The sequence below is a fragment of the Artemia franciscana genome, chromosome 11, assembly GCF_032884065.1.
Source record: "Artemia franciscana chromosome 11, ASM3288406v1, whole genome shotgun sequence".
NCBI lineage: Eukaryota > Metazoa > Arthropoda > Branchiopoda > Anostraca > Artemiidae > Artemia > Artemia franciscana.
The window spans coordinates 21,345,725-21,358,418 of record NC_088873.1 but is presented as its reverse complement, the minus strand read 5'-3'; the positions used below and the strand labels follow the sequence as shown (position 1 = coordinate 21,358,418).

Below are 12,694 nucleotides of genomic sequence, written 5' to 3'. Positions count from 1 at the left end.
CTGCATATAATAAAAAGCTGTATGCCTTCTATGTGTTATTCTTGTCTTGGCCGCTTGGTAAGGAAGGGGTCGTCTAGAAACTTCGGAAGGGTCCCGTTAAATTACAAATTGAAGGGTTTAGGGACCTTTTTAACGGCCAAAATTTATTAAAGAAATGCAACCCGGTCCCTAAAGACACTCGATTAAATTCTGCTAAAAATGGTTGAAAAATCCGATAACTATACCACCGAGTATGGCATGACCCACATAACCCCTGGACTAATTGCCAATCGGTACAGGCTTTATAATGGGAAAAGGGAGGCTTGTTTGATGTTGGGTATGCGAATTGATCGAATTGTCCGGGGTTGTTCACTAGGACCAAAAGATTGGAGGGTGGGGGAGGGGGTCAAGCATCCCGAAACGGGCCAAAAACTGTATGTTCCTGATCAATTTGAAACTTACAGCCTTAAGTCTTTGGACCAAGAGGAAGCTAATGTGCGGAAAAATGTTTCGGGGCAATCACCCCCCCCCCCAAAAAAAAGAATTGGACCCAAGAAAGAGCCAAAAACCTTTTCCTAACCGGTTTAAAACTTGTATCCTCAAGTTTTTGGGCTAAGGTGACCCCAACATGAAAGGAAAAATAGAACAAAAACTAGCTCCCCCAAAGCGGGGTCTGACCAAGGGCTGTAAAAGATCCAAGAAAATTCTTTTTCCAGGCCACCTCCTATGGAAGGGGACATCATAAAAACATTGGAGGTGACTCATTTGATTGGATATACAAAATTTTAACGTCTTCTTTAGGGCCGAAAGTGACTGGAGAAAAACCAGCCTCGCTTCCATGCCCTTTTTCGATTTTAGAATCAAAATCATGAGAAAGTCATTTTTTTTTCTATACGTCATAAGTTCAAATAAGTGTGTCACCGGTGTCAACATCAACCCCAGAGCCTCAAGGGCAATGATTCTTAATTATTAAATTACCCATTGGTCACATATAGGTTTTACCGGAAAAGATGGCCATGTTTGGTCTTTGTTGTTCAATCAGCAAGGAGATCGTAAATATAATTTAGACCAAGATTCCAATGGCTTCCCAGGGGGTATAATATACAAAATATCAGGCGTAGCTTATTTAAGTAAATAAAAAATTCTATGTGCATCCTAATTTTCTAATTATCTGCAAGATAATTAGGGAGGATTTACGTATCTAGAACAAATTTTCAGGAAGGGTTGGAAGGATGATCAAGCAGATATCGAATTAAGAATTTATCAAAAAAAAAAAGGCCGAGGGCTCTGGCCTGATTACTAAACTACAAATAACATCCCTAAATTGGCTAAAAGGTGCCACAGTATTACACGCTTCAGATCTTCTTTCTCATTTTCAAAGATCAATAAAAAATAACATTGATTTGCAAAATTACCATTCGCTTAATATATGCAATTGTAATCACGCCCATACATAAATCCTAAGAAATAATTATTGTTATTCTGAGTGTATACGAAAGACATTAGGCCACAGATACAAAAAACGTAATGTTACAAAAGGTTATTATTCAATGTCACTCACAGATGCCTAAAAAAAGTTTTGAAAGTAATGAAACATCATTGGTTAGATCCGAATTGACAGTTTCAGTAACGGGCCTTTCCAATTTATTGAAAAGGCCCAATTATTTAAAAGGCCTTCAATTTATGTCATATTTAACATACCGAATTAGTGGATTTGGCTTTTCGTTCTGAAAGAATTACTTAAACAAAAATCTAAAAATGCATCTATCTTTTCTTCTAATCAAGCCTAAGATGAGATTTTTCCTTAAATACAAATGAAAAATATGAAAAACAGTACGAATGAATTATCCCAACTTTTCACAGACACGCTGGGCTTTTCAGTAATAAGTTGTGTTTTTTTCTGTCGTTTTACCGGGGAAATTACAAACTTTAGACAAAATAAGAAGAAAAATATAATCACAGTTCGTTATTACAATTGCAACTAAGGATATTGGCCCAATAGTAACCAAAATTCCAAGAAAAAAATTATACAAAAAGATACATCAAAAGAATTGGCTTTTTATGGTGATTCCAAATATATAAAATTCATTAAGTTAAATGTTATCTATCAAAAGCTACGAGCCTGAGAAAATTTGCACGATTTAAAAACAGGAGAGAACCCCCCCAAAATAAAGAAATTCCAATGAAAACCCCACCATCAGATCCAGCATGTCAAGGATCTCTACTGTAGAGGTTTTAAGCTCCAATCTGCAAAAATATAGAATTTTGAATTTCTTTTTGCCCGAAGAAAGATGCGTGTTTTTCTTTGTTTTTTGTTTGCCAAGGTGATTGTATCGAACCGACCTGCTTTCTCTTGACCGACTTAATTTTACATGTGAAGAGGTTCTGGGAGAACTTTCAGGGGTAAAATTTTCAAACGAGTTTGAATTCTCTGAGAGATCTTTCTGTTGAGGGTGATTTTCCGTGGGAGAAATTCTCTGTGGGGAGATTTTTCGCAGTAGAAACTCTTCATAGGAGAAATTTCCGCTGGGAGACTTTCCATTGAGGGAGATTTACATGAAAGATTTTACACGGAGGGAGATTTCTAGCATGATTTAAAAACGATTAGAAACTAAGTGAAAAACAAGTCTTTTTTAGAAACAAAAAAAATTGAATTAGAATATTGGAAGCTAAAATGATGACAGTGTTCAAATATGGTTCTGAAGCATGGGCACCCCGAAAAACAAGGAAGATTTGCTAGATGTTTTCCAAAGAAATTGCATACGGATTGTTTCGGGTGCCCGACTGACTGATTGTATTTCAAACGGAAGTCTTTACGAAAAGTATGGTTCAATCCCGCTTTCTAGTTCTATAATGAAAGAAAGGTTGAGACAGCTTGGGCATGGTCTACGGATGAAAGATCGCAGATTACGAAAGATTGTCCTTTTCGGCCAATCGTCTAGGGCTAAACGGAAAGCAGGTAGTCGTCAGTTGGGGTGAAAGGAAGTTTTAAGGAACTATTTAAGGGAAATAGAAAATTCCTGGGGGGTATAAAGAGGGAAGTTTTGAGTTGATTGGGATAGAGAAGAAGCCTGCGTAGCTGTGTTGGTCTCAGGTGGATTGTTGCTGTGCTGAGGTGTTAGTAGCAGCGGGAATTGCCTGCTAGAAATTTTCTGGGTGGAATTTTCAACAAATATGGAGTTTCTGAGGGAGGGGGATTTTACGCGGGAGGAACTTTCCATGGAAAATTCTTCGTTAAGGAAGGGGAAATTTTCCATGGTGGAGGGAGGCTGATTTCCCGGCAATATTTGAAAAACTATAAGAAACTAAATAAAAAAGTAAGTTTTTCAACTGAAAGTAAGGAGAAACATTTAAACTTAGGTACTTAAGTGTTACCCCGATAACACTCAAGAATTCTTTTCAATTAAATCAGCTAAAAACCGGCTTATCCTTCTGCATTGGGAGACAATTAGCTCAGGTTCACTGAAATAAACTACGTTGTACCTATATTTTGATCAAATATGTAATATATAGAGTTGGTATTTTGGTTAAGTTATGCTAGGCTATGTGAATTATTTAATATAATGCGTTCTGGGCCGCCTGCTTTACATAATTCTTTGTTGTAGTTTCCATAATGTTGTTACTAAAGTATTATATTTTCATCATATTTTAGGATATTTCATTATGATTAACCTTACTTCATATCTTGAGTGTTGTCGGGATAACACGTAAGCATCAAAAGCTAAAACAAGCATAATTTATCCCGTGTATGAGGGGGTCTGCCCTTCCTTACCCCATCCTTACTTTTTATGCCAAAGTTTCATAGGACTATACTGAAAGTCAATGCATTTGAGCGCATTCAATGTAGTTAGTGGCTAGTCAGAAGTGTTTTATTTACCAGTTGCCTCGTAAAACATATTTTGCTACTTAAAAAATACCACTTCGATGCGATTATCCCCGATGAAAAATAAAAAATAAAATAAACATGTAGGCTATCCGCAACTGCCCTTCTTGAACAAAAAATATAAGATTTCTCGTTTTTGTCGAAGGGGCTTGAAACCAATGAAAAAACAAGTTCTCTAATATATTAAATTTAATGGTGCGATTTTCATCCTGATCACTTCCATTCTGCTTTTTCCCTTTATAGAAAAGCAGGCAAATTTAATCGGACTTACAGCTTTTTCTTTTAACGATATACATTTTACATATTTACAATATAAAAGCCCATTCGTTTATGTACATAGTTTTTTTTTTTATATAAACTCCTTATTTGTTCGGTTACTATTAGCAAGAGTCTCTTCCTACTTACAATTTGTCTCCACGAACTGTTTGATATTTCTTTCTTACCCTTAAAGACCTTATCATTAAATTAATTTATCCAACATCAATCTAATAAAAGACTTCTTGAGTGGAACTGAAGGGATAGATAGACAAACAATGTCGTAACTGGAAAAAAGGAACATATGAAGCTTGCGGAATATTGACTTTAATTCATGCATGCTCTATGATCCATTGAATGCAAATAATAATTGTTCTGCAAATTTTGCAAAGCAATATTAATCACTCTGTGATTTACTATCTTTTGCCAGGAAAATATAACATGATTGCCATAAGCCTTTAAGTCATGGAGCATTAGTGTAGCTTTAATTCCTAGGACTGCCGAAAGTAAGTGAACTAAGATCAACCTCCCGCTTGCTTCAAATGTTTCGTTTTACAAGCAACTTCAAGTCCGGCTACTAGGGTTTAGTTGCTCATCCCTCTAAAGACAAAAGTACGCCCAAAGTAAATTGCGTAATGACTGAACCTATTAATCACAATTTGTAAAAACCAAATATCTATTAAAATGGATGAAAAACAAGCGAAATGCATGAGAAAACATTTTTTTTTTAAAGATTTTCTGGTGCCCACGGTGCTAAGAAACGATTATTTTCGGAATTTTCGTTAAAAGTGAGTCCAATGAATTCTTCTTGTAATAATAATTATGCATTTTTATAATTTAATAATTTTGGAATTTCCGAAAAAACTTAATGACTATGAAGGATGGAAATGGCATATTCAAAATATAATCTAAAAATCTGACATACTTAAACGTGAAAGAAAAATAATGAATGAAATGTTCGTTTTTAGGCCTAAGCGTCTAAACTCAAAGCTAACCCAAATTCACCCTCCCCTACCCCTATTAATGCCTATAAACTCATTTGAACCCATTCACATGTCTAATTATCCGTCCTTGAGACTCTAGGACGCTTAAGCATTCTTGTAATTAGGACCTGGAAACCGGCTGATTGAATTAAGAAGGAATCCGAAGCAACTTAATCACCCGATGCGATAATTCTTTCACCAGATGCAAACTCGAGGTCTCGGCCCTGCTTCTTATGGAAGGACAGCAAGGGAGGGGGTGCAGGGGATGTCTTTCAGTCAATTAAGAGGGATAGCATTGTAATTAGTTTTTCACTCCTGACGCAAAACACTTTGGAGGCGATCTAAATTATAGTCTATCGAGAACACAAAGGGATACTAAGAAGCTTTTGAATACGCGCCTCAGACTCTTAATTTATTCCCATTTACTTTTTGAGGCATTTTACGAAAGAAAATTGTTCCTTTCCCTTAGCTAGTCTTAAGCTAGAATGGAGGCCAAGAAGCACCTAGAATATAATTTCCACATTCTTTTCCACTATAGAAACATCCAAAAACATCCAAATATGAAATACAAGCCTTTTGGTTCATCAGACTAATTTCTTTAGTCCCAGGGCTGTATAAATAACCAAGATCGTCAACAAATCCTCTATGCCTTGTTATTTCTACATATTTAATTAAAATTCAATAGTTTATCCATAAATGCTAAAACGTTTTAGCTGACTCAGTTCAAAATTTGGACAGTTAAAAAAAAAACGGAACTATGCTGCCAAAAGCCAGAGTTCAGCAAAAGCAAAAGTGGGTGGAGGGAGGGGTTTCATTTTATCCTATAAAGAGAACTTTTTAAAATTTTCATTGAAAAGCACCATTTTTGGCATTTGGATTGGAAGACATCAAAACTAAAAACTAACAAATTACCCCCTAGATTAAAAAAATGGCCGTCCCCCAACAATTTTGTGACTTAGTACCACTGCCTCAGTTACATTATTAAATAAAAAAAACTAGTTTAATTAACTGGAAGTAAGGAGCGACATTAAAACTTAAAACGAACAGAAATTACTCCGTATATGAAATGGGTTGTCCCCTCCGCAATCCCTCGCTCTTTACGCTAAAGTTTTTAATTGTGTTAAAAAGTAGAATTGTCGCAAAGAGTCAAACTTTAGCGTAAAGAGCGAGGGATTGCGGAGGGGACAACCCATTTCATATACGGAGTAATTTCTGTTCGTTTTAAGTTTTAATGTCGCTCCTTACTTCCAGTTAAAAAAACAATTTTTTTTTTTTAATTTCTAAACGTTTTTGAATTAATGCATGTTTGATTTTGGCTCTCCGTACATAAATTAATAAATTGAAATTTGCATATTAATTCTTTTTTTGGCTAAATGGGTTTCTCTTAGTTTTGATCAGACGATTTTTGAGAAATAAGGCATGGGGAAGGAGGCCTAGTTGCCCTCCAATTTTTCGGTTACTTATAAAGGCAACTAGAACTTTTAATTTTTAACGAACATTTTTATTAGTAAAAAATATACGTAACTTAAGAATTAACTTACATAACAAACTTTTATATTCTTATATTTTTGATTATATATATGAGGGGGTTTGTCCCCTCGTTAATACCTCGCTCTTCACACTAAATATTAAGTTTTGTCCCAATTCTTTAAGAATGACCCCTGAATCAGAAAGGCCGTAGAATAAATAGTTGAAATTACTAAAAATACTTTAGCATAAAGAACGAAGTATTTATCTCCTCCTAAATACCTTGCTCTTTATGCTAAAGTATTTTTAGAACCAATCATATGCGTAACAATCTCTGTTCGTTTTAAGTTTTAATGCTACTCCTTGCTTTCAATTGAAAAAACTTTTTCATGTTTAAATTTTCATTGTTTTTTGTTTTTTTTTAATAGTAATGCTAGAAAATCCTTCGCCCTTTTCATTGAGTTTCTCTCCCCGATGAAATATTCCTCCAAGGAAAGATCATCCCACATAGCCCCCTCCCCTCAACCCCACACCCAAACCAAAAAATCCCCTTGAAAACGTCGGTACACTTCCCAATAACCATTACTGTATGTAAACATTGGTCAAAGTTTGTAACTTGCAGCCCCTCCCCCAGGGACTGTGGGGGAGTAAGTCTTCCCCAAAGACATAGTTATTATGGTTTTCGACTATGTGGAACAAAATGGCTATCTCAAAGTTTTGATCCGTTGACTTTGAGAAAAAATGAGCGTGGGAGGGGGCCTAGGTCCCCTCCAAATTTTTTGGTCACTTAAAAAGGGCACAAGAACTTTTCATTTCCGTTAGAAAGAGCCCTCTTGCAACACTCTAGGACCACTTGGTCGATACGATGACCCATGGGAAAAAAATTAAAAAAATAAACAAATAAACACGCACCCGTGATCTGTCTTCTGGCAAAAAATACGAAATTCCACATTTTTGTAGATTGGACCTTGGAATTTTCGCTATAGGGTTCTCTGATACGCTGAATGCGATGGTGTGATTTTCGTCAAGATCCTGTGACTTTTAGGGGGTGTTTCCCCCTATTTTCAAAAATAAGGCAAATTTTCTCAGGCTCGTAACTTTTGATGACAAAGACTAAATTTGATGAAACTTATATAATTAAAATCAGCATAAAAATACGATTCTTTTGATATATGTTTTAGCATCGAAGATCCGTTTTTTAGAGTTTTGTTTACTATTGAGCCGGGTCGCTCCTTACTACAGTTCGTTACCACGAACTGTTTGAAAGGGACAGCATAATCTTTTCATCTTATCCCTGAAATATAGCATTTTTTCGAAACACAAATGCAACACCAGGGAAATAAGCAGCTAAAAAAGCAATGTAAAATGTGAAACAAAAATTAGGATAAATACCCTTTAATTGACGTAATACAACAGTTTTAGCAAGGATTTAATTTCAAAGAATATTCAACCACAAGCATATCCAAGATTTTTTCGGGGGGGGGGACAAAACATTAAAAAAACATCAAAACAATTTTTACATTCATGTCTGTTATATTTTTACGAGAAGGGCAAACACTTCAGGGTACGTGAGGGAGGGATCAAACCCCCTAACCCACTAGATACGGCTTGGATTCAGCATTTGTCTGTGCTTGTCTACTGGAAGTGAGGTTTTAGAAAAGAAGATTTTACAACTGTTATAATAACGAATCATTTTTGAAACTCCGGTGGGTTTAGGATATGACATCTCAAACATCACTGGATTAAGTCCATAGCAAGCCAATTCCGCTAATTTATTTTGTGTACATGTGCACTTAAAACGAAAATAACTAATTGTAAGAAGTCCTATTTATTTTTCAGAACTATTTCTTTGGATTAGACTGAAAAGTATGGAGAGCTAAGTTTTCATTATTTTTACCATACCATTTCCACGCTAAGTGACAAAAATGTAGCGCTTAAATGTTGGTATTGTCCCAGAACCGAAAGGTTTTTACATTATGTCGCATGCATGAGCGGCTAAGATATAAATGGTGTTCCTGCAAATGTCAAAATATGACATCTGTAATGATGAGCTGCCTAATATCAATACCATTCAACTTTTAAGACCCCGATACTACAAATAATGACAGTTTTCTTGATATCTATTTTTAGGAAAAACATGGATCTTCATGGCTTTCCTTTCCATGGACTTACATCTGACATTTTTTTTTTCCTTCACGAGCACAACCTAAACGCTTATGCAAAATCTAACGGATGTGTCTCATGCCTTTAAAACGAACTACCCCCTCCCCATCAGTTTTAGTAGTTCAGACGAACTTTTCTATAGAATAAGTTTTCAAAACAAAATTAGAGAGCTAATTTAAACCAAAGATGAGCAGAAACAAAATAAATAATAATCCTAGCTTAAAATGAAGAAACATTTCGAATAGAAATTAATAAATGAATGAGACGCTAAACAAAGAAAAATTACAATGAAAATAATCAAGTCAAGAACAGAAATTACCGAACCAGGAGAAGAGCTAAGACCCCCTGAACGCTTTAAAGACCAGACCGCCATTTGCACTTTACTAATAAATGTTTTGTTTCGATATGTGTTTTTATTTGTCATCATATCGACAAAAACGAAAGAAAACATAATACCCAAGATTATTGAAAATAACTAATGAATGTAGACTGAAAGTTTCATATATAATGACATTCCTTCCTGAAAGTCTCAATATTTTGAATTTGTTGACATTATAAAAAGGCATTTAAATGACATCACAATCATTGCAACACAATTACAATCATCGAAATACATTGCATTACTAGTAAATTACAGAGAAAGCCTTTTAAAGGGAATTTGATTTAACCTAAACCAGACAAGAAGACAAAAAATAAAGGAGGGAGGATATCTTCTACCACAAAAAGTTCGTATTTCGATTGTTTGAACCTTTTTACACCTTTACAATTTTGGATCAGGGCACTTGCCCTCTTGTTCGTCTAACTCTGGAGCACTATCATCAACTCTGATTAGAACGTTTAAGAACGTTTTAGAACGTTTAGAACGTTTAATGTCACGCTAATGTATCGTATTGTTTTATTCACTTTTTAGCATTGCTGTATTTTATTCTGTTTTTAAAAATAAGTTTCTTGAATAGCGTAGCCACATAGAGACAGAAAAAAGAACAAAGGGGAAACTGCAAATTTTCACGGCTAGGTTTCACCATCAATACGAAATCGTGCCATTTAGAATGAAAGAGATTAATATACGGAGCTATATACGTGTCATAAAATAGGATAAAATGTAGTGTTTTTGAAATAGCTCAGGTACCATTCAATAACGGTATTCTATGAATTTTGCGAAAAGAAAATGTTCCAAAAAGCATCCCCTTACTAAGAAACAACCGATGTTATCTATTAAAAAAAAAAAAAAATCAGGGATAGTTTAAAACGTCATCCAAACCAGCGAGAGTTGTTATCGAGAGCAGATCTTCAGGGTTTCAAAATGAATAACAAAAAATTCGTTAAGCAAAAGATTTAGCTACACTGACATTACCATATGTTTAGAATACTAGGCGTTTATATTACTATATGATTGTTTATTGTCACCATGAAGCCTTTTTTCGAATAAACGTGCAAAATAATTAGGAGATGAGAGGCGATTTTGATAGAGAAGAGGGTGGACACAAAGAGGGTATTACCTAAATTTAACATATTATCACAAGCAACACCACCTCGACTTTTTTTTCTGTAAAAATGATAGTTTAGGAAAAACTTAATTTTAGTTATTTTAGGTATGATATTATGAAGAAACTACAAATTAAAAAAAAACGCACAAATTCATAGAGAACACATTTATGCTCTACAGAAAACAAAAATTTATCTCGAAGACATGAGTAGATGAACCTTGATAGCCAGCTTTGGAACATTTAAACTTGGTAGTAACGAAGAACCTTATTTACGCTTGAAATTAGAAGATCATAGACAGTTTCCATCAATAAGTGGTTTAAACATTTATAGAACAAAAATCAATAAACTGAATTGCTTATTTCTGTCTAAGATTGAATTCTATTTCAGACTTGCACGCCTCTTAATTTCCTTTTCAAATGTTTGAAAACATTGCAGTGCCTATTTTAAAGTAGAAAAACAAACATATCATTGAGTGAAAAGTTTAAAATGAACTTTTTTATCTTGTCTAACTCAATCTTCTCTCAAAAGAAATCCCATAAACTGTCTATCACTCTTTAGAAATTTACCATCTATATACTAATTATTTCGCTCTTACTGTCTATTGGATCAGAGTAGAGGAATACGATGTTGGATTAAAATGAAACACAAAAAAAGGAAAGGAGAGCCGACCGGTGGAACAACTTGAGGAAGGCGACAAAAAGCCGGCGAAGACAGTGAGTTCTTTCGCTAGTATAAATCTTCATATAAAATCAAGCATGTGTGCACACCTTTTATATAAGCTTAACCCAGCTTCCACAACAACAGGCTATATTTGCAACAGCCGAAGGCCGGAGCGAGTGGAAAGTAGTTACAAAACTCGGCAAAGCTGGAAAGCGTCTAAGAATGAACTGAAATGTTCAAAAGAGGTCACCGAATGTAACGCATGAGGAAGGAGCTGGGCCATCTTTGGTGAAAACATAGACAACAATGACAGTGCAGTTAAAATGGGTCTGTTAAAGAGACGAATGACTGCTGATAAAGTTGAACAGCGTTTGTGCTCAGTCAAGATTCTGGCTACGAGATCGTCTTCAATAGACTTGGATTTCATGAAGCTTCATCAAGATAGGTTACAATACAAATCACAGCGTTGCATATACGAATACGCTAGGACGTGTATTAGAAACACATCGGATAGCTATAAAAATACAAGGCGGGCGGTTTTTTGGACAGAGTATTCAGAGGTGACGAAGCTCGACTCACCATTACAAACCGGAGAGTAAACGGCAGGAAATAGAAAAAGTCTAAGATTCGGAGCAAGTGGTAAAGACTGTTTTCGAAAGCTGTTGTGTTGTTGAACGATAATACCTGTCCATACACTGCTGCCTAGGCTGCTAAAAAGCTCCGAAAACTCAAACATGTTGTAATGGCTTATCCTGCTTTGTCTTGATCTGGCCCCTTTTGATTTTCACAAAGAGGAATTGAAACAGCGATCCATTTGATTCAGATCAAGTAACGAAAAACGCGGAGCATGCATGGCTTACAGCTCAGGCGAAACATTCCTTTCTTGGGGCATCAGGATGAAGAACTTCATTTTAAAAGGCATTGACAGCACCTTAAATAACAATCAAATATCGTATTGCAAAACAAAAAGCTCGCTCTCCAAATATTTTGAATCTGGTGAAAAAAACTAGCCGAAAGCTGAGTCTCTTTTTTGCGGGTAATTCACTAAAAATTCTCAGACTAACGAGATGCTTCAGCACAAAGCTGGCGCTTCAAAGGCAGCGTGCCACTATTATTTGCCTTATCCTTGCTTTTAGAGTTAATATGGAATATGTAACTATGAGCACTTTCTAGCTAATCTACTTTAGATATAATACATAGATAGCAGAATAACCCAAGAAATATTACACTAGAAAAAAGTGAGGACAGACAGGACTCATCTATACATTGACCTGCTCTCAGCTAGTCGTGGTCAATTTATAGGCTATATAATGTTTAACTTTGGGATCTCCGATATGGGGAGGGATGCATTTCGTAGCCCGAGCTCCAACTAAGAAACCTGCCAAATTTCAACCCCCTCCGACTTTTCCTTCATGGGGAAAATCTGGCGGAAATTTTCGACCACCCCCCCCCCCCTTTAAAGTTGTCCGATCGGGCTGAAATTCACAAGTTAAGGTCCCCTAGGGCCCAGGAGCTTATCCGCGAAATTTCAGCTCGATCCGATAACTCCTTCCCTGTTTTCCAGAAACCACGCATAGCCACTTAATGTTCATATTCTCCTTTTGTTTTTTTTCTGCCACGCCTACAGGTCACAGCCGACATTGGATCTGAGTGTACGAAGACTCATTCGACGCGGAATTCTCCGAGTAATTTTCCTGGAAAGTTTCGTCAGAAAATCTTAACCCCCCGATTTTCTAGCTTAGAAAAACCCATTTCCCCATAAGAGCCCATGTTAATTTTTGAAATTCTTAAAAGTTATTTAAAAGTTATATTTATA

The 12,694-nt window shown here is 35.7% G+C and overlaps 1 protein-coding gene across 5 annotated transcripts in view; it reads right to left on the bottom strand.

Annotated features, from left to right (window-relative positions):
- The window catches only part of LOC136032960 (tyrosine-protein kinase transmembrane receptor Ror-like), a 595,320-nt gene that overhangs the window by 343,482 nt on the left and 239,144 nt on the right, over positions 1 to 12,694 (bottom strand). The gene's annotated exons all lie outside the window — the stretch shown is intronic.